This window comes from Homalodisca vitripennis, unplaced genomic scaffold (genome assembly GCF_021130785.1).
Source record: "Homalodisca vitripennis isolate AUS2020 unplaced genomic scaffold, UT_GWSS_2.1 ScUCBcl_8463;HRSCAF=16586, whole genome shotgun sequence".
NCBI classification, from domain to species: domain Eukaryota; kingdom Metazoa; phylum Arthropoda; class Insecta; order Hemiptera; family Cicadellidae; genus Homalodisca; species Homalodisca vitripennis.
The window spans coordinates 16,374-40,762 of NW_025784587.1; the positions used below are offsets into that span (position 1 = coordinate 16,374).

Below are 24,389 nucleotides of genomic sequence, written 5' to 3' on the forward strand. Positions count from 1 at the left end.
TGGTGATCCTGTGTTTCAGCAGTATTGGTGAGGTTGGCCGTCAGTTACACAACATTTACCAATTCCTCTTCCAGCACACTATAATTAACTATCACCAGAAAAGGATAAAAGCATTATATCCTGCAGTGAACTCATCTGGTTTTTGGTTCATCCAAGGAATTCTGTTTGAGCCGGACACCAAGCTTCCATTTTCTTGCAAGTTGTATGATTTTTTTTTTAACATAAATTTTTTGGTAATATAAACATTTGTAGGATCTTATCCTACTTTAAATGTAATGCTTTATCATATGTATGAAAAATACTTTTAAGTTTGTTTGCTGTTTTATATTTTTGCTCTTTTCTCTGGCTGTGGTGAAAGAAACTTGCCACACACCAATACGACCCACCTAGCATCCTGATGAAAGCGGGGTCGAAGTTGATGCGCCAATTAGATGCCCTTGTCACCAGGGTCCTCTTCCTCCCAAGCCTTGTAGTAGTAACAATGAGAGACCGTTTCATATTGAGCTGTGGTGGCAAGAACAGCTCTGGCTCTGCGACTCCCAGCATAGGCACCACATCTCCTTCCTCATCCACAGGTGGGTGGGGCAGCGCATAATATACTGCATCTGCACTAGCACTTTGAATCTTGTCTCGCAGGTATGGAAGGTCCTCCGTTCAGTGACATCTTCTCTACAAACGTGTGGAAGCAAAGGTGTTATTATTATCTAGATCTAGCAATGGCTCAATGATTTTCAATTTGAAAGTGATTTCACTTCAAAATTTTATTTAGGTTTTGATGCAATATAGAGACATCACATCAAATTTAAGTATACTATAAAGCCTTAGACATCATAGTAATTGGCCAGTGTCTTGGGGAGGTCACCTTGGATAGGAGGGATTAGTGTTACGTATTGGCGACATGTGAAGCAATACAGTAAAGTGTATATTGGTAGTACTCCAAATCAGTTTTGGGGTAGGATAATTTTTTTTAACATCTGAGTTACACCCTCTTATGATAACTTCCTTGAAGATAGATACAGAAAAAAGATATGTTGGTCATTAGACCATTAGACATTTTTGGGAAGGGTGTTTAAAAATATAAAGATCTTAGTTGAAAACTTGAAAATCCTTGTTTCATAAATAAAGTAATTTTTGTATCATTATTATAGCAAATATAATTATTGCTAGTTATATTATTTTGAGAAAAGCTAAGGTCAGTTAGTACATATTAGTACTACATTTATTATGTTATAAATTGTTTTCTTATAAAACATATTTTTGATATGAATTAATTATTGTTAGATGTGTCCAATGCACTTAGTAAGTAAAACAATTTTAATATAACCTAATTTGGAGGATTTTCATTTATATTTTTTTCTTTTTTCCAAATTTATGTTCTATAACCTATAAAAATGTCTTAATGCACATATTAATAAATAACAACAATTATAATACATCTAGCCTCAAGACGTCTTTTAATTTAAAACCATAATATTATACATATTTACTACTGGATGTTTATACTCCTAGGTAACGACCAGCCCACCTTATTAAGACCACATGTTTAATAATATATATATTTCTAAATTAAATACTTTTTGTCGTTACCATGGTAAATAATTTTGTTTAGTTGTTTCCATGAAATCGTTCAGTCAGAAAGTTTTGAATAATGAATGGTTGAATCTTCATACTCTAATTATTGTCTATGTTCAGTATGTTTCTTGTTTATTATTGACTCAAAGATTTAAACCATTATTATTAACCCTAGATAATATGTCAATTGATTCATTTGGTTGTTGACAGCCAAAAGCATGAATTACCAGTCACAAAACTTTTAAACTATACATTGATCGAAAGCCTTTGATATTTTAAAATTCTTTTTCTCATTGTCATGTGTGTTATTTCCCAAGGTGTGATTTTGTTCTTAACTTTAGTGCAGTAGAGGTTGTTATTTTTTAAACAAAAATTTTTTTCATAAGGTTTTTTTTATTATGATTGCACACACATTTTTTATTGTATACTGTTAATTATAATACTTAAAATAGGAGATCCTTGCAGCTCAAGTGATATTCTGGCCATACTAATGGAATCTGACGTGACCGACTGTAAAATTTGTTTCATTTTGTTTTCTTTATTGTTAATTTTGAAGCAAAAAACTTGACACTTGACTTCTACACTGTTCTTTGTACAGCTAACATCATAAAAAGGTAAAGAAATCCACATTACTTTGCATAAAAAATCAGTAATTTTATGTTTATTTTATTGTTTTTGCTTAGCAACAAAATGGGTAAAACAATTACCACTTTGCACTTTTTTCAATAAATATGTCATTACCATTTTTTTCTGAACCCCATAACAATAAATATATTTTTGTATTCACAACTAAATTTCCTACAGTTTGTCTGTTTTTGGATTATTTTTATGTCATATTTTATTGTGATGTAGATTTTATACGTAAACATATTAATTTATAATATTATTATTATTTATACATACACTACAGTTAATTTTTTTAATGAAATTTATACATTGAATAGAAAATTCAAAATTTTGTAAATCGTGGGTGATTGATTCTTTGGAAAGGGTGAAGAAATCTGTCAACTCTTAAACTGGTGTTGATCCAAATCAATCCTGTAGTGGTGGTCAACATTAAAATATTGATCTGATAAGCACCCGTTTTAATACTTCATATAATAAATAAGTCAACACTAGCACCATTAATTATATACCACTTCAAACAGAAAAATTGGGAATTTCGAAGGTTGAAATTTGTTTTGCTGTTTGGTGACAGTTTTTGAATCCAGTGAGTCTGTTTTGGTTTAGTTGCCATAAGTATATATTTCACAAGATAGTGTAGTTTTAAACGAGTATTATTTATCTTTTTATATCAATATGTAGCGTTTTTATTAGTATTTTTATGGCTTTATATGTGATATGTTTGTAATTAGTATGCCTAGGTCAACCTAGGGCTATTGTGTATGCAGTGGAAAGAGTTTGGGGAGTAGCAATTTATTAGAGATATATCATGGGCATGGTTCATTATATTGTTTTATTGCTTGTTTTTATTTGTTTTGTGGGTTTATTATTTGTTTTAGGCTCTCATTTCAGTAATGTACTGTACCAAAATTTTGCTGATGTCATGTGACATTCCACTTGTTGACCTTTTAGACTCAGACAACCTAAGTTCCCTTTATGCTTCATAGAACCCCAAACTAAGCCAATATTTCAGCACAAGTTCAAAGTTAGTATTTATTTATTGTAAAGTTAACATAATCAGTTGAAATATTGCCATATCTCAATTTTATAAAAGAAGAAACTTTTGACTTCTCGAAATCTGTCCAGTAGTATACTTTGGCCGTTGCTGGGACAACGCACCCGAGACCGGTTCTGGGACAAAACCGTGTGAGACCGAATCTGGGACAGAATTTTTTAGAGAGCGACTAAGAGTGTGAGTACGGGTAGTCAGAAACCGCGCCGCGCGAATCACCACGCATGTCATCGCTGTCCCGCCACCGACACCACGCGTTGTTACTGTAAGTATGCAAGCAATCGGCACGCGCCTCGTCATCACCGCGCCGCGCGACTGTTGAACCGTCATCGTCACCCGCCAAGCAATTGGCACGCGCCTCGTCATCAACCGCGCCGCGCGACTGTTGAACCGTCACCACCCACCGCGCCGTGTGAGACACCGCCGTGTTGTTTCTATAAGTATACAAAACAATCTGTTACGCGCCTCGTCACTGTCCAGTCACCGCCGCGCCGCGCGAGACACCGCACCTTATAAATTACTAGTTTGGTATAATGTAAGTGTATTGTGGATATTATCAGGAATTAATGAAGCAGAAAAGTCGGAAAGAAATCCATGCTTCGAGCATTAGAGGTTCATAAACCTGTGGTTAAGCGATTCCCTAAGAGAAAAAATTGTAAACTTTGGGTATTGATGATTTGTGGGCTGCAGACCTTGTTGTAATGATTTAGGTTTTTCAAAGTGAAAATGATGGATTCAGATACATACTTAATGTAATTGATACGTTTTCAAAATATGCGTGGTCAGAACCATTAAAAACTAAAAGCTCACAAGAGGTTACTAAATCGTTTGGTAAAATATTAAGAAGAGCGAAAATTGGTTGGTCACAAAACCCCCGAACCTTCTTCACACGGATAAAGGACGAGAATTTGTTAATAAGGAATTTAGAGAGTTTTTACACAAAAATCAAATAAAGTTATACCATACTGAAAATGAGGAAAAAAGTGCCATTATAGAGCGTTTCCATAGAACTCTCAATGAAAAAATGAAAGTACACTTTGAAATTCAAAACTCTTTTAGATGGGTGTCACATTTACAGAAGCTTCTACGTCAATATAACAGTAAATTTCATAGCACTATAAAGATGAGCCCATCAGAAGTGAATTCAAGCAATGAACAAACTTTAAGAAACATGTACGCAAACACTGGACGATGTCTAGTATTCAGACCCAGACTTTCGGTTGGAGACCGTTGGTAAGAATTACTATAAAGAAAGATGTATTTGGAAATAAATACCGCAGAAATTGGACAAGAGAAATTTTTCGGATTGTGGCCGTCAACAAAACTTGCCCTGTTACCTACAAAATAGCAGACCAGTCTGGTGAGGAAATAATAGGATCGTTTTATGAAAAAGAGTTACAAAAAACTATGTTCTAGTTCAGAGTCAAATGTATTAATAATGCTCTCATCCTTCCTTCCACTCATCCCACACACCCACCCTCTTCCTACTCCTCTTCCTATTCTCATCCATCCATACCTCATCCTTTTCCATCGTCAATCGCCCATACAATAAGAGAGTAGCCAGCTCTATAATAATGGTGTTTTCTCCTGCTAGCAAGCAAACAGCATTTCTCAATGCTACGGATGGTCTTCGAAGATCATCAGTCAAGAAATGTTCGAATTGTGGAGAAGAGGTTACTGCATCTAACCTATCCCGCCACCAAAAAACAAAGAAGTGTATCCATACCTCATCCTTTTCCATCGTCAATCGCCCATTACAGTAAGAGAGTAGCCAGCTCTGTAATAATGGCGTTTTCTCCTGCTAGCAAGCAAACAGCATTTCTCAATGCTACGGATGGTCTTCGAAGATCATCAGTGAAGAAATGTCCGAATTGTGGAGCAGAGGTTACTGCATCTAAACCTATCCCGCCACCAAAAAACAAAGAAGTGTATGTCAGCGTCAAATCCACCAGCTTACGCTTCTTCCAACGGATTCAATGAAAAACCTCCTTCGATGAAACAAGTATGTTCAAGGTGTGGTGCTGAAGTCAGGAACTCCTCCATGTCCCGCCATAAAAAAACAAAGAAATGCATGTCCACGTTAGACAGACAAACTCACCGGTTTTGATATGTCTATGTTGGAAAACTACGCTGATGCTGTGAGTGACAATCAATTCCAGAACGTGATTGCTGATTTTGATATGTCTATGTTGCCAGAGTCCTATTCAAATCTCAGACCTGAAGAACAAGACGCGATTGCTGATTTTGATTTGTCTATGTTAGACACTCCAGATTTCTATTCCAAAATTAGAGCTATAATTGGTCCATCTGCAGCTGACGCTCCAAAGTTTGAACCACCAGTAAAAAGGATACACCCCGATTCATCGAAAATTATATCAATACTTGGTCCACCACCATTTGAAGTTTCGGATAAGTCAGACTATTCACTGCATATACCATATAGTCCTGTATACCATTCACCACTACATATCCCAGAGAGTCCAACATACAACGTGCTTAGTCCGACCGATGTACGTGCTCAAATAAAACCCCAGAAGAAACCATGTCCAAAATGCAGTAAGGAAATAACGGTTTCCAACATGGCTCGGCACCAAAAATCTCAGAAATGTGCCAAAAACCAGCATGGTATGACATATAACGAACGTCTGAAAAAGATGGAAATCAAAACCAGCTCCTAAAAGTAAAATGTGTTGGATTTGTGAAACACCAATAGAGTCATCCAACTGGAACCGTCACAAACAATCGAAACGTCCATATCCGTTTGTCAGCACTTCATGAAGGTCCTCGATACAGGAGTGAAATATTACCCATTACGAGACTGACACCAAGATTGCCGGCACCCACTCCAGACATCAACATGCTGGTAAAGAAATACCCAAAACGACCAAGGGAAGTCAAACAAGTACCAGAAGGTCAATACAAATGACATAGCTCTTGAAGCGATGATCCGAAAACCGACTAGACCACAAAAGATTCCTACAGGTGTGAAAAAGATTATTAATGAGACACCGACTAGTACAATTAATAGTGAGAATTCGATTAGCCCTACCATGGAAGAAAGACAGCTTCTCTCTGAAACAGAATCACCTTCAACACCTCATCTGGTTCCGGTACGTACTCCAGAGGAGTCACAGACGATACTTGATGAAATATCAGAAGTCCAGTCGGCATTCACGGGAAGATTGAAAACGTATGTGATTATGAACAAACGTGGGATCAAAGATCCAAAAATGTTTCTTGAGATATGCAAACCACTCGTTGTTGAAAAACTTCAGGAAGCTGTAAAAGAAAAAAATCTTAAGGTAAACATAGTTTATCATGCTGAATTCAAGAAAATAATAAACGATAGTGGAGGTGACTCAAGTCATGAACTTTAAAACGAAAAATGAAATTCTTTACTCGACAACGTCTCTGTCTGACTATTATAACTCAGCAAAACTTAAGATGTTGGTTGAGATGGAGGAGTTTGAGGCAAACGGTTCTCAATGGTCACTAAAAAGTGTGAAAGACTTGGAGATCAGAGTCAACCGATACGTTCCTTTTCACGGATCTAGCTATGTGGTTCTACCAAAACAGATTCAATCCATAAAAGGCTGTTATTAATGTAAAAAACGAAGATCAGAAATGTTTTATGTGGTCTATTCTGGCAGCTTTACATCCAGTTAAGGTTCCATCCAGAAAGAATCAGCAATTACGAACCTTTCAAACGAGAGCTGCTTCATGCACTAGCAACTTGCGGAATACCCCATGAAACTTGATGATATAGCAAAGTTTGAAAGACGTAGTGGAATTTCTGTTAATGTCTATGCTTATGATGACAAGTTCGATATATTCCCGCTGAGAATAACTGATAACGAGATGGAAAAACATGTTAATCTACTGTTTATCAGAGAAAAAACAAACACTCACTACTGCTGGATCAAAGATATGTCCCGTTTGGTTAGTTCACAGATCTCACGAAAATGGACATAAGATGTGGATATGCAATAGGTGTTTACAACACTTTACGAGAGAGGATTTACTCATCAAGCATAGAGAAGACTGTAACACACACGATGCTGTGAAATTGGAACTACCAGAGCCAGGAACTGTAATTAGATTTAAAGATTTCAATTGCTCAATGAGAGTGCCCTTTGTGTATTACGCAGATCTTTGAATGCTGTCTAGCACCTATTTCAAACATGTCAACCGTGTAAAGTGGATTGTAATGGTAATCACCAGTCGTTCACTATTAAATATCAGAAACATAATGCCATTTCTTTCTGTATGTATGGGGTGTCAGAAGACGGCTTTTCCAAACCACCGATTAAATACTTTGGAGACGATGCTGCACATGTATTTGTAAAATCATTTATTGAGGAGTCGATAAGGATTAATGAACTTTACAAGAGTGAAGCAATAGTCCCCATGCAGTTGATGACAAAAGAGCAACAGGAAATGTTTGAATCTACTACTACGTGTCATATCTGTGGAAATTTTCTTGGTGATGATCGTGTGTTAGAGACCATAACCATTTGACGGGTTTGTTTAGAGGAGCAGCTCACAACAAGTGTAACATCAATTTCAAAAAACCTAGGTTCATTCCTGTTTTCATTCATAATTTAGCAGGTTATGATACTCACCTTTTCATTAAAGAGTTTGGTAAGTTCCAAAATCGCATATCATTGATACCCAACAACGAGGAGCGGTACATTTCCTTTACGGTCAGTGTGGAAGGTGGAATTGAACTACGATTCATCGATTCATTCAAGTTCATGTCACAAAGTCTCGATAGGTTGGCAAAGAATCTGACTAGATCTCAATTCAAACACATCTCAACGTATTACAATGGTAAGGACCTCAATTTATTGCTACGAAAAGGAGTGTACCCTTACGACTACATGGACAGTATAGAAAAATATAGTGAAACATCACTACCTAGTCAAGAAGAATTTTACAATAGACTGAATAAACAACACATAACAAATGAAGATTACAAACATGCGTGCGATGTATGGACCGCCTTTAACATTCAGAACATGAAAGAATATACAATGCTATATAACGAAAACGATGTCTTGCTGCTTGCAGATGTTATGGAAAACTTCAGGGATGTATGTCTCAATACATACAAATTAGATCCTGCATGGTATTTCACAGCACCTGGGTTGGCTTGGAACGCAATGCTAAAAATTACTAAAGTTGAACTGTCCCTATTGACTGACATCGATATGGTACTCATGGTTGAAAAAGGTATTCGTGGTGGTATTTCACAGTGTTCTCATCGATATGCGAAGGCAAACAATCCCTACATGAAAGACTACGACAAATCGAAACCAAATAACTACCTCATGTACTTGGATGCAAACAACCTGTATGGGTGGGCAATGTCTGTAAAACTACCATATGCAAACTTTCAGTGGAGCAGTACAGACATCGATGTAATGAAAGTTAGTGACGATTCACCCACAGGCTACATATTAGAAGTTGATTTGGAATATCCTGAAGAACTACACAACGTACACTCTGATCTACCTCTCGCTCCAGAACGTAGAGTCCCACCAGGATCGAAAATGGCAAAGCTTCTGACAACTCTCTACAGCAAAGAAAAGTATGTCGTACACTACAAAAATTTAAAGCTTTATTTGAGTCTGGGTATGAAACTAAAACATGTTCATAGAGTTCTTAGTTTCAGTCAAAGCAATTGGTTGCAACCGTACATTAATCTGAATACCATGGAGCGTACAAAGGCGAAAAATGATTTTGAGAAAGACTTTTTCAAATTAATGAACAACTCAGTTTTTGGAAAAACTATGGAAAATATGAGAAATCGTGTGGACATTCGTTTGGGTACTAAGTCCAAATTAGTGGAAAGATGGGTTAGCAAACCGAACTTTAAGAGTCGAACCATCTTTACAGAAAACCTAGTTGCTGTACATTTTAGTAAGAAAAAACTTTTGTTAAATAAACCTATTTACGTAGGTATGAGTATTCTAGGACATATCAAAGACACTGATGTATGATTTCCACTACAATGTAATGAAAGAGAAGTATGGATCTAATATAAAAATGGTGTACACCGATACCGATTCCCTGATATATGACATCAAAACGAAAAACTTCTATGAAGACATGAAACATTTAATTGGATTATTTGATACAAGTGACTACCCCAACCCCAACCAATATGGGCTTTCCCAGGTAAACAAAAAAGTTCTGGGTAAAATGAAAGATGAACTTAATGGTCGAATCATGCGAGAGTTTGTAGGACTACGATCCAAGATGTATGCGAGCAATATAGAAGACAACCATTTCATAAAGAGGTCTAAGGGCGTGAAAAAAGCTGTAGTTGAAAATGAAATTACCTTTAGCAACTATAAAGACTGTTTGTTTAGTAACATCGAGCACTACAAAACGATGAATACAATTCGGAGTCAAGCACACAATCTCTACAGCGTTAGAACACCATAAAGTGGTACTTTCATCAAAGGACGACAAGCGTTTCGTACTCGAAGACAATATCCGAACCCTAGCATGGGGTCATTATAGAATATGCGAAAACTGTTAAATTGTAAATGTATGTAAGAGAACATACTATGGAAATTCAAGTGTATTGCAAAGATAAATTCGAAGACCAATTTTTACCTAGACCGTTACGGTGTCTTATTGTAGGACCGTCTGGGAGTGGTAAAACGAACTTGTTATTGAATTTCATTTACAACAAAGATGGAGTTCCGTTCAAGAATCTATACGTGTTTCAGTCGTTCAATAGAACAACCTGCATATGTAGATCTGCGTGAACAATACAGTAGATTAGAAAAAAACCTTAGAAGACAAATAGCGTTTTTCTATTCGTCCTGTCAAGATCTCATTTCTATCGATGACTGCAAACCAAACTCACTTGTGGTATTTGATGACTGCCTCCTAGAAGAGCAAACTAAAATCAAAGACTATTTCATTAGAGGACGTCATAAAGGGATTTCTTGTGTCTACCTGAGGTCAGAGCTATGGTCGAGTTGATATGCAGGTCATACGAAACAATGTTAATCTGTTGTGTCTGTTTACAATGAACAAGTACTATACAAAGAGAGTGTTCCAGGACTTTGTAGGTTCTGACATGACTTTCAACCAATTTGAGGCTCTCTGTTTTGAGTGCTGGAAAACACCTCATGGGTTCATATCTATTAATACAACAGCTAAACCACAAAAAAGGAAAATACATGTGCAATTTAAAAAGGAAACTAAGTGTTGAATAATACTTCGCTGTACAACGTACCAGTATAAACGTAATTTGACGTTTAAGTATAAACGTAATTTGACGTTCATAAACGTAATTTGACGTTCAAGTATAAACGTAATTTGACGTTTAAGTATAAAACGTAATTTAACGTTCATAAACGTTATTTAACGTTCATAAACGTAATTTGACGTTTAAGTATAAACGTAATTTGACGTTTAAGTATAAACGTAATTTAACGTTCATAAACGTTATTTAACGTTCATAAACGTAATTTGACGTTTAAGTATAAACGTAATTTAACGTTCATAAACGTAATTTGACGTTTAAGTATAAACGTAATTTAACGTTCATAAACGTTATTTGACGTTTAAGTATAAACATAATTTAACGTTCATAAACGTAATTTGACGTTTAAGTATAAACGTAATTTGACGTTCATAAACGTAATTTGACGTTCTAGTGTAAACGTGACTTGAAAGATTTGAAGAATAACGCTGTATCTATTACTATAAGTATACAACATGGCGAATAAACTAGATGCAAAAGAAGCAAGGCGACTTGAAAAAATTCAGACTGTCTTGGCTGCAAAGTTCAAACGTGCTGAACAGGATGAATTAAAAAACTTCTCAAACAAAAATACTATATCATCAAATGCTAATGAGACGTCTACCAATCGTAACATATCAATAACACATGATCGATCCGCTCACTGTTTCTAAAGCTAGAAAGTTGGATGAGTTAAACCGGAAATTACAAAGTGAGTTTGCTCAGACCCATTTCAAAGAGTTAGAAGATGTTCGTGAAAATGAGAAAAAGTACGAACCAATCACCAGAGCCATTAGGGAACAACAACATAGAGAATTGGAAACACAAAAGATACGTAGTCAAAACCGTATGAAACAGTTGGTAAGATTTCAACCTCAAGCATCAGATCGTCGAACGTTTGAGGATGTAGATTACGATGATGAGCCAGAAGTACAACCTCAAGAGCAATCGATGAAACAGTTGATGGATTCTAAAGTAGTAACACTTGGTTCTCTAGGAGCCCGATACCTTCCAAAATCCAACGACAAACAGTTTGGTATTTGGTACGATGAAAATCTAGAGCAGCCGATGATCGGTTCCGAACCGATTACATTTGATTATGATGATATTATATTAGTCAGCTCTCAAAAGAAATACAAAGGGACTGAGGGTCTTTGGAGATTGTTGACGAAAAACAATATAGTAGAGAAGGATCTGTACACCGATGAAGACTGGAACTCTTACAAGGACATGTTGGTGAGGACAAACTCGCTTTTCCAAAGAAACAATCCCAAAAGTAATCGTCCCAAATCAAGTCAAGGACTAAAGTGGAAACATATGATAAAACCTATTTGGGATGAGTTGGTGAATGGAAAAGTGGCAACAATTGGTTCAGGGTTAAAGGTTTACAATGAAAGTCCGGTCGAATATAAGTACATAAAGAACTTCAAAGACCTCATTGACAGGTTACACTACATTCAAGCTCAGGAAGAAGCTGGGAACAACAACTTTCATAATGAAAAACTGTCTGTGGTTGATTTCCTTCACGATGAAATGGAAGACCTAATTGCTACACCTAAAGGGTTGAAGTACCTAGTCAGATGTTTGTCTGTTTTGCCTGAACATGTTATAGAAGGTAAAGGGCTTTTGAACGACATCATTAACAAGTTACCATTCGAGTTACATGCGCCCAAGAACTGGAATCTTGATACGTACAACTACTGTGGGCCCGGCACCCAGCTTGACAAGAGACTTGCTAGGGGAGATAAGGGAATTAATCCCCTCGATGAAGCTTGTAAGAAGCATGATATATGGTATAGGGATCATAAAAACACAGAAGACAGGTGGGAGGCGGACAAAATATTACAAAAGAAAGCTTGGGAGAGGGTTACCTCAGATGATGCTGACTTGAATGAGCGTATGGTCGGCCTCTAGCAACAACAGGAGGAATGTGGTTGAAACGTAAACTCGGTATGGGGTTAGGAACTTCAGGATGTATCTACCCATCAGATATATAAAGCAATGAGAGCAAATATTTTTTACCCTATATATAAGAGAGGATATAATAGAACAGTGATCAGTGGTAAAACCAGTGATGGAGAAACTGTATATTGAATTTTCGAGCGGTTTTATAGCAAGAAGTGAGTATAGAACTGCAATGCCAGTTTCAGAGCTCAACTTCAATGCACCCAACAACAATACAACATTCAAACTGGATCATGGAGACGCATTTTATGATTCACGCATAATGTACCACATTCAAGGAAAGTATGTGCAAAAATCTGATGGATCTGATTATCAAACTAACTCTACCGTCAAACTGGTAGACAACTTCGCGGCCTTCTTGTTTTCAAGAATAGAGCTGAGGAAACACAATACATTGATCGACACAGTAGAACTCCCCGGCATCACCAGCACTATAAAGGGGGTTGTTAGTTACAGTAACACTGAAAAACAAACACTCTCAAGTAGTGGTTTCTCATCATCGTTTACAGGAGGTGGGAAGTTTGAGGCACTCGGCACACTTGGGCATTTAGGATTAGGGTTCTTTGACCACCTACGTTACCCGATGTACAAGGGAGGTTTTGAAATCACATTTACTAGGAATGAAGATAATGATGCGTTGTTTCACTGGAAAGGGGCAGGGTCCACAGCAACGGATCCTGGTGATGGAAAAATTGTGATAGAGTCGTTTGTGTTACGAGTCCCCATAGTCGATTATACCAGCACTTCCAAAATCCAGTTAATTGATGGTTTGAAACATCTGAGTGACAAGGATGCTTTAGTCTACAACTTCTTTCAATGGCAATGCATCGACAAAAAGAGGGGTGTTCGGTTCATCGTTCAGCTTCGATATTACAAGTGTTTACAGAAATGTGTACAATCCTAGATTTGTTATAATCGCACTTCAGACAAACAGAACAAACACCCAGGCAAAAGATCCTAGTAGATTTGACAGCTGCAACATCAAAAATGTGTCTGTGAAAATTAATGGAGAAAGGTACCCTCAGGAATTGCAGAATTTTGATATTACTAATGGTATATACAGGATCATGTACGATCAGTACCTAGGGTTCCGAAAAATAAACTTCGGAGACAATAACGTGTTAGTAAACCTGAAAGAATTTATTGATAACTCACCTTTGGTTCTAATTGACACACATCTACATCAACCAACAACAGACAGATCTCGAAGTGACATTCAGATTGAATTAGATTTTGTAAAAGCTATTACATCTCCACAGGGGAGCAGCGGCACCACAGCATATGTTGTCGTTGTATCTGAGGCACATTTCTCATATGACATTACTCGAAACATAATCAAATTCCTGTAAAAAACAAAAAAAAAAAAAAAACAAAAAAAAGTAAAATAAAAAATGATTTATTTTTTTCATTAGTAGGAGCAATTATTGTTTTCATGTCAGTGTTTTGTATATAAGAAAGCGTATAGAATGGAAAGTCAGTATAATTATACAGTTCGGCTATCCGAAGCCCAAAAACGTAAGCTTCGTATAGCGTACAAAAGACGGAAACCTACAGTAATCAGATTATCTAATGAACAGCTGTCTCACGGAAGTGATCGTATACTTCTTTCTGGAGAGCAACACAAAGCCGTTTCTAGAGCTGTTAAGAACAAAAAAGGTTTACAATTGCTTCTAAGTTACAACCAACTCGTATCTAATAAACAAGGAGGGTTTTTGAAGGAAATTATGGAAATGGTGGATTCGTCAGTTTCCTGGAGGTAAACGCTTCATCTCTCCATTAATAAGAAGAAAGTTGGCTCCTTTACTGAGAGAAAAATTTATACCTTGGTTAAAGAGTTTAGTCGATGAGGAGTTGGACACCATTATTGAAAAAGACCCTACGGGTAGAGGGTTGAAACGTCGTATTGGTCGGAAGCTTGATGCACTGTTGTCTGTGAATAAAAAAAAGAGATCTTCCCCGCTGTCTCTTGGTGAAATAGAAAAATTAGCAGGTGTATTAAACATTAATGAGTTTTAGAGGTGTTTTCATGCGACAGTTACTCCCAGACAAACCTACAAATATCGAACGTGGTATTGTAAATCTTGGTGACCTTTCATCTGGTGGTACTCACTGGACGTGTTATGTGAAACGTGGTGAAAAGAAATTGTATTTTGATTCATATGGCGATTGGAGCGTATTCAGGGGTTTGATGATCCTCCTATCTGTGGACATTTGTGCCTGGAGGTTCTACGACGAGATTCAGCTGGTGAGGACTGGGAACATATTCTTCGTAATATAAGGAACAATAAAAAATGCATGGAAACCGTGGTTTTATTTTCAACAGATTTGGAGAAGAAATTGAAATTGGATCAATACCAACTCAACCCAATTCAGACCCTTCTCCTAACGAGATAATTGAGCTTGCAAGTGATGTATCAAAAGTCTCACAAGATTTATCCGAAGTCAAGAAATTATTGGAATCGCATTTGGTAAAATCGGAAAAAATAATAAATGCGATCGAGATTGCCCCCACTAGTACCGTAAATGGTGAAAAGATATGGGGCAGCTTCCTACTGAAAAACCACCAGAGAATTGGTCAAGTGAGCAAAGCAGTGGAGCCATATGATGTGGTTGTCAAAGTTCAATTGAGTGAATTAGAAGGCAAGATATACATCATGCAGAAAAAATTCAACAACGAAATAAAAAATATATGGAAAGAGGTTTTGAAGATTTCCATGATGGTAGTAACTTCATCTAAAACTTGTATAGAATTATAAGTATATAAAAAACTGCAACCATGCCATTACTCAAACTAACTGGAACTGAGTCTGTATTGACTCTCCATCTAGAACACCCCATCCACTTGGATCCAAACGCGGAGTATTATATAGCTCTTGTTGGATTTTACTCTGAGAACAACATATACAACTTGTTGCAACATGCAAAAGTCTATTTTTGGGACTTGGAAATACATTTCATTCCGAAACCGCTGATACTTCAATGCGGTTACTGGACCATTGAAAAACTTGAAAAGAGTTTCAGAGATTACATACAATCGTTGAATCTTAGTGTAAATTCTAACGATTTCAAGATCTTCAAAGATGGTGACAAAATATCAATTAATTCTCCAATTAAATTCTACTTGGATAAAACCGTTAGTGATCTCTTAGGTTTTGAAAAATCGGATGCAACAAACTTACAAAAAGAATCAACTTACTTCAACTCAAATGAAAATGTAATTGCATCGAATCCACCGAATCTCAGAGCCGTTGATGTCATCGAGATACACTGCAATATTGTCAACAACAGTCTTGTCAATCATGATGTTCACTCTCACAAACATTTGGAGACAGCAATCCTCTACTCCTTTTCCCCTAATGTACCACACGGCTACAAAATATCTCAATCACCTCAAGAAAAACACTACATACCTCTTCGGAGCGGTTTACGAAAGATTCAACAGATCACAATCACACTTGTAGACCAAAACAACCAACTGCTCCAGAACAAACCATGTAAACAACATCGTCTATTTAGATCTGATCAGTAAATCACAAACACATACATACTCACAATTGTGGTAAATAAAAACGCGTGGTGTCTGCGCGGTGGCGGGGACATGCGCGGTGATTCGCGCGGCGCGGTTCTGACTACCCGTACTCACACTCTTAGTCGCTCTCTAAAAAATTCTGTCCCAGATTCGGTCTCACACGGTTTGTCCCAGAACCGGTCTCGGGGTGCGTTGTCCCAGCAACGGCCAAAGTATACTACTTCTGTCCCTCTCAACACCACTTTACAACTATGCACCTACGAGCCTGAATCTCCAGGATACGAGGTAATAATTATTAATTATTGCATAATTCTCTATATTTTGGGATATTTTCGAAGCATGGAGCAAAAATTATATTTTTTTATAACATTTTAAACCCAATTTGTATCCATAGTAACAAATTTAGCCTTTCATGTCCTATTTGTGATTTTTTAAATAAATTATTTTTTCTTCAATAGAACCTGGATACCATTATGTTTATATATTTTTTGAAACTAGATAACATTAAGAATAAATGGCTATCTTAGATTTCTAATATTTATTACACCATTACACTTCACCAGATACATCGTACCACTTTTCAAAAATAAATTGGTTTATTAATTTATTTATTGTATTGTAATACATTTAATTCTTTAAATTTTTGTGTATTTTAGAAACATTGCTTTTAAGAATTACATTTTTTGTACATTTTTGAAAAATAATCGTACCCTTAGTAACAAATTTAGCCTTTCACGTACTATACGTGGATCTTACAGGGATATCTGGATACCATTATATTTCTTCTCAAACAAAATAAAATGAAGAATAAATTGGCTCTTAGATTCTAATATTTGTTATATTATCACACTTTAAAAGGTGCCATTCCACCATTTATCAAAAATTTAAAAAAATGTCTGTATAACCATTATACCGCCAAGAGCCGATTAGATTGGCTCTGCAGTTTGATCGTAAAACCCCCCGTGCATATCGACTCAAAACCGCCGGGGGCCAATGTGATTGGCCTGTGTATATGGACTCAAAACCGCCGAAGGCTAATATGATCGGCTTATTATTATAATTATTTTTTTCGGTTACTATGGGTATTAAAATTTAATATTTTTATCTGTTATAATGAGTAACTAGAACTACAATATATGTAACCAGTGTCAAAGGACAGATTTTCTTTTTATAGCATATTTTGTGAAAAAATTAATAATTTAAATAAAAGTGTTATAAAAAAATTATTTTAAATTTATTTAGACTGAAATTATCAAGAAAGGTTGTTTAGATGGTACCCTTCAACAAAATGCATAAGCTATTAGGGTAATAAATACTTTAAAATATTTTTTCTAGGTATAAAAATAAAAATTGTATAAGAAATAAAAAAAGTTAAATATAATAGGATTTTAATTTTTTATTGATATATAATACACAATTTAGTGCAGAATTTATTTGCCTTCAATACCAAAATAATTATCCAGATATCTCAATTATTAGTGGATTAATTAAAATTTTACTAAAACTGTGGAAGTTGTCAATTTTGGCCTTGGCGGTTTTGACGACTAGAGACACAATTGAGGGTGGCAGTTTTGAGTGACACATTACAAAATGCACGTGGCGGTTTCTGATGCGAATAAGCGAAATTAGTCTGGCTGTCAAAGGGTTAATTATTTATACCACAATTATCTCCACATTCCCCTGAAAAATTACACATATAGGTTTATAAGATAAAATTAATTAAAATACATTTAAAGTATGGCTACGAAACGCTAAAAAATGGCCTGCCATCATGGAGAAAAATGACCGACAGTCATGGGTTAACTGGGATGATGCTTCTAGTAAGCCATGGGAGAAAACAGGGAGACATTGACATAACCCATACACAGTTACACAGTTTAATCCTGATTTAAAAACTTATATTAAAATTCAAATTGTTTTAAATTACAATTATTACCTTCCTTAATTCTAGTGGCCACCCTTAGGATGATGTTTGTTGCTGTGTCAAAACCAAACCTTAAGAGCTCCTCCAGCAACAGACTTGATTCCTCATCCACTCTGTTCTTGATTTGGAGTATATACCTGTAAGTCAACTTTAAACTATTATTCACATAGACTCCAATTAACCTATAGGCCTACTATACTGGAAATGTCATAAATAGTAGCAGCTTAGAAATTACCTACAGTAGAATGCTTTTTTGAGACATACACAGATAGATCTTGTTAACATTAGGCTATAATATTCCAAAATCTTACAAACATTATCTTTAACCCATGAGAGGTACCCTTATTATATGAAAACCTACCAAACATAGTTGGTCTAATGAAAAGTTTTTTTATTAAATGATAAATCCTTCCGATACTTAACAAGTTCTCCACTGACTATATGACATATTCTTTTCAGTCGAACACAGTATGATTTATAAATAGACATGTCTGTGGGGGGAAGGGGAATACCACCCTGCATACTTTGTTAGTTGGCATCTTGACAGGCGTTAGTGCAGTCGTTAGATAGCATCTATGCACTAGACCGATCCCGTTAGTGCTTCGTGTTAGTGCATGCGTGTTAGTGTCAACACAATGTTTAGTTCGATATCGTTATTTGAATGAGTGTGTTTTATGACTCTACTATTTATGGTAGTGACAACGAATCTGATGCTCAGTTAGAGCATTCGACACACAATACAGACACTGAACAGTCTGGTGAAAGTGATGTGGAGCCAGAAAATTGAGCTTCAACCTTACAACTCAGGTGTTTTTGCTAGCTGTTTTCCTGTCAGGAAAATAAGATTTACGCTGTTTAAGTGTCCAGCTTGTTCAAGGTTATTGGAAAATATTGCGAAAACCATGCAGCTATACAAGAGACCTGTTATGTACGTGGATAGGACGGGACCCACTGGTTAATGAGAATTTATTATCTTCAAATCAGCACTTAGCAATAGTTACTTATTATGATAATTGAATTTTCATCACTCTTGTGGATGACTAACAGTTTTATTAACAGAGATTCACCCTTTAAAAATACGATCTTTTGAAATAATAAGCCTGAAGTGAAAGCCAAAATAATAATAAAATCATTATTTTGCTCTCATAATATTAGTTTAATCTCTTGAATGTGTTAAGGTGTATGACAAAATTCATAGTATCTCAGTATATTATATTCTATATTAAAAACTGTATTGTTGCAATGAATAGATAAATTATATAAGTAGTCAGTAGAAGAATCCTTATTCATGACATAAAATCTCCATTGATGTGAAAACTTAAATTATTAGTTTGAATTACGATATAACAATTTCCAATACTGGTAACACATATAGATAACTTTTCTTAACATGTTTGTTGTTGAAAACGACAATTGGCTTTTTGGCGTTGTTGTAGCGCAGACACCATTTGGTGTTTCATGCAGGGCATTATCTCCTAACCGGTTTCACTGTTATTACTTGGCTTGGACCCATAACTTACCTTAATCAGTCTCAAGGTAAGACTTTTATTAGTAGCCTGTGCATGTCTTTTCCATATTGTGATTATTGAATTTTTTATAAATGAGTCATAATAACAGTCACAATCCATGTGATTCAAATAACTTTACCATTACTGAAATTGATAGGTATTATGATTCTGCTTCTGAATCAGTGGTATATAGTGATGTCAGTTACATGTCAAGTGATAACAATGATTTTATATTGGATTTAGAATTAAATACTGTGAGTGGCAGCCCAGACGTGTCCATGAGTAATCAGTTACGTCATGTTTCTCCTCGGCCTCTCCCCACCCAACCCTAACAATCAGATTTGTCATATTGAGGACACAAATAACACTCCTTGTCACAACTAGTATGAAATGATGATCCAGTATGAGAACTGTTTTACTTAATGAACTGACTGGATTACGTATTCATGTGCCTTGAAACAATACCCCAATTAACTATTTCAATCTTATCATTGACAAACATTTTCTCAAGTCTACTATCAATGAAACTAATGCTAAGGTGCCAGCATTAATTCCTGTATAAATAAATGAAAAATTATAACATTACCTGAATTCAAAAATCTTTAAGGCCTCTATGTCACATGGGAATAGTCAAAATGCCAAGCACTATTGGAAGACCAATAAACTATTCAAAACTTGTTATGCTCAATTTATGTTACGAGACAGGTTTCTACTTATTCCAAAATGTTTACATTTTGTTAAAAAAATACCAAGATTCTGAAAATTGTTTAGATAAAATAAGACAGTTGTAGATTATTTTAACAGTAAGATAACCCATATCTACTTGCCAGGCAAAGATCTCTCTCTAGATGAATCCATGGTTTTATGGAGAGGTCGTCTTAAATATCAACAGTATATAAAACAGAAGAAACACAAATATGGGATATATTTGAAATATATAGCTGTACATCCTTACATAAGCAAATGGCTTTAGCTTAAAAGCTTGTATTTATGAGACTTTGTCAGGAGTCTGGCACACGGAAAAAGTTGTTATGCACTTACTGTCAGAAAGGCTAGGTAAAGATGTGCATGTTGATAACTGTTATAATAGCGTATCACTAGGAAAAATATATATATTACTGGTACACTGTGTCTACATAGGATTAACAACCCCTCAGAGGTTGTATCTAAAAAACTAAAGAAAGGGAGAATCAATTGCAAAATATCACGGGCAAATAATGGTGGGCAAGTGGAACAACAAAAGACCTGTTTTTTACATATCAAACCATATGAAAATAAAAGGGTTGAAACTGTAAACAAGAGGACAGGTAAAGGAAATACCACTACTAATTGCCAAATATAATCAATATATGAGTGGAATCGACCGGCAAGATCAATTACTAGGCTACTATCCATGTGAAAGGAAATCAATTAGATGGTATAATAAATTATTTGTTCATATTTTATAGAGGTGCACCACAAATGCTTTTTTATATAATAAGCATAACATACATGAACAGATGACACTTTCCAATTTAGGTTAGAAATAATTGATAGTCTTTTGTTTTCACTAAAACCTGATGAATTCCACAGTAAAGCAACAGAGCATCGTTCGTTAAAATTCAAAATGGGTGTAGGAGGTAGACCTCTAAGAAGACACTGCATTGTTTGTATTGGCAATAAAAAAAGAAAAGGCACGATTTATTTCAGCATGGCATGCGAAGATAAGCCAGCTTTACGCCTCGGACTATCACACAGCAGAAACACCAAAGTCTTAACTGTAAAATGTTTTTTGTACACAGTGTAAATAGTGTCATGTGTAGTATTTTTAGAATTTGATGGTGTCTTTAACTGATCACAGACCCAATAAAAATGGTAAGATAATATTTTGTTATTATGTTAAAGTATTTGTTAAATGTAATGCTTATGGAATGTTAATTGGATTTATTATTAGTAGGCCTAATTATTTTGTTTAATAGACATTTCTTAAATATATCAAAGGAAATCCATGTATTTCTACAGAAAATTTAACAAAAGTAAAACAACTTTGAACATCTAGCATTCACGGTTGAAACACATTTTTTCAGCAGCAAACGTCTTAATGAACACAGTGTCTTTGTAACAAAGCATTTTGTCCTTAAAAGCTTTAAGCTTAACATTTCCTGAACCAGGGAAAATAATAAACCTTTAAATATACAAAAAGGATCTCCCATTAAGTTCATATATACTGTATATAAAATTCTATTCAATAATAATTAACTGCAATAACTCTGATGACACAAACTTACCTTGGAAATCTTAACATAAGTGTGACTTTTGTAGGAACAAATTTATATTCTGCGATTGTAGGTATTTTACCTCTTTCAAAAGTCACAAAACCATATTTTATCAAGACTGATAATGCTTGCTTTACCTGAAAATAAACTGAATTATAGAAAGCATACTACAAATATTCCAAGGTCAGACTTACATATAAATGCTTAAAGCTTTTACAGAGGTGTATAAAGCAGTCTTAATTTTTAAAGTATACGCTAGTCTATAGTTTGCCTAAATTAAAGCCAAAAGTTGATACAAAAAAAGACGAAGTTACAATGAAACTTAACACAATATATTTGAAATTAGCTGTTACCCTCAGTTTCACAAGCAAACTTCAAAATCAAAGTCATTAGCCTACTCAGTAAAGGCACACATGATGTAATATGATGGAGCCCTATACAATTTTCAAACACAGGTAAGACTGTTACATGATGTAACTAATCATATATATCAGGTACATATTATTTCAGTATTTATGGTGAAGAGAATCAGAGTTTAAGCACCTGATTCTTAAATCAGTTATGCGAGTGTATATGAATTTCTGTTTCACATGATTATTATATTTTCGATACCACAGCAAGTTTGCCTTTTTGCCCAGATCAAGAAATAATACAAAACACATAGATCTTGGAAACCTACTCCAATAAAAAATATTAAATTCCATCCCCCTTCATATACTTATATGAGGGATGATATTATATTATTATTATATAATTAAATTAAGTACCATGATTAGGTTTGTCTTGCAGTCTCAATAAAGAAAATATATGTAAGATTGAGAAGCCTACTTCAGTTAAGAGGTGTCTACTTCCGGCTGTTTAAATTCACCGGTTGAGTTTGCCTTATGGCCTCAACCAATAAAATATATATAGGTCTTGCAAACCAAAAGTGTAGACTCCCGCTGTTAATATATTTCCGATGCCACAGTAGGATTTGTCTTGTTGTCTCACTAAAGAAAAGATATATACATACGTGGCACTCAGAAGCTTACTTAGGTCAAAAAATGTTTATTTCTGGCCGTTAAAATTCATTTACAGAGCCATTGTTGAGTATGCCTTGCTATCCTGATAAAAAAAATATACGCATATAGCTCTTGGAAATTTACTTAGGTAAAAAAGTATCTATTTCTGGCTCATGTAATCTAATTTCCACCGCCATATTGAGTTTATCTTGTCCCGATGAAGAAAATACATTACATATAAATATTACATATTTAGAGGTGTCAAAAAGCATATATTTTCATTATAAGGGTAAAATCCTTACAAAGTGTATTTTTCACTTGCAATCACTATGAAATCATCTAAAATATTTGTTTATATGATAATATGTTATAGAAGTCTTGTTGTTTTTCAGAGTGTAGTCTCGGAAAGAATAGTTCGTTGAAAACATGTTAGTGTTTATTCCGCTGTTTTCCTCAAGTAAAAATGTCATACCACAATGTTATGGAAGCCTACCAGTTTCAACTGTTTTGTGTGAAAAACATTCACAGTTTTGTTCATGTAGGTACATTTTATATTAGTGTTAAAATAGTATTTCCAATGCATTAGTTGTTTAAATTTATCACTGGCACAATCTGGAGTAATGGTAAAACATTAACTTTGTATTTGCTGAGTCCATTACACTACTAATCAAGCATTGTTCTAAAATTAAAATGTTTAAATCTCTTTGACTAATTTCAGTTTTAGGTGTTGATAGCGGTTTGGATTATATATTTGGATTATAAAACATACAGTATATATTACCAATTTTTTTCAAAAATTTTACAATATTTTGAGAAATTTTTCCTAATCTAATTGGTCCAGCCATTCTTGAGATTAGCACTTTGGAACACATTTATTGATTCATTTTCATTTATAAGACAATACGTTATGATTAACATGTATGAAACAAATAATTTAACGGTATCTGCGGAATTGTATACAATTAGCTTATTGTAAATTTATCATTTGGTATTTTGAATTCTTCCCCTACGATTCCATTTCAATCCTTACTAAAACTACCACTTGATGATAAATTCTTTTATTGGAGAAATGTTGTTGAACATTTTATGTAATTTTAGATTATATTCATATATAATGTGAATTGCTTATAACTTGTGTACTATTTAAAATAAAGGTATTGGGCATATTTAATTAACTTCAACAACTGAAAAATACAGATATATAAACAAAGACATGGTATTAATGAAATTTTGGCTGGAGTAGTTAATAGTAATTTGAACAATATTAATTTATTTAACTCATAATTCTGGATAGACAATATATGTCTTTAGGAAGTGATTACAAATAACGATAAAAATGTAATAAGTACTGTGATTTTTTAAATCTGTTTTTTCCCAGTGTTATCTAGACATAGTAGCATGTACATAAAAGCGTTGCATGGTCAGACCTGCATCATCCAGTGATTTGTGACTACTGTGCCTTGTCAATCAATAGCCTTGGCTTCCATTAGTTGCTTTGATTCAAAATTTCTTTGATCCAGGAATCTTTATTCAACAATTAGTAATGTTTTGCTTGCTGAAACTTCAGATAATTTGTGTAGTGGGTGTTGTATTCCTTTTTTTGTTGAACAAGTGTCAGGATGAAAAGAAAAGACAGTATTTAGTTTTTAGTTGTTATGGAACATTACAAAGTTATTTGACAATACGTGGGATGAGT

General features: G+C 34.9%; 1 long non-coding RNA gene across 1 annotated transcript; it reads right to left on the reverse strand.

Annotated features, from left to right (window-relative positions):
- Nucleotides 1-648: 648 nt before the first annotated feature.
- Nucleotides 649-21,852, reverse strand: LOC124374446. Its single transcript, XR_006923559.1, has 3 exons — nt 21,705-21,852; nt 17,942-18,066; nt 649-669 (listed from the first exon to the last, which is right to left on the reverse strand). It is a non-coding gene; the product is annotated as an uncharacterized LOC124374446 (long non-coding RNA).
- Nucleotides 21,853-24,389: the final 2,537 nt, after the last annotated feature.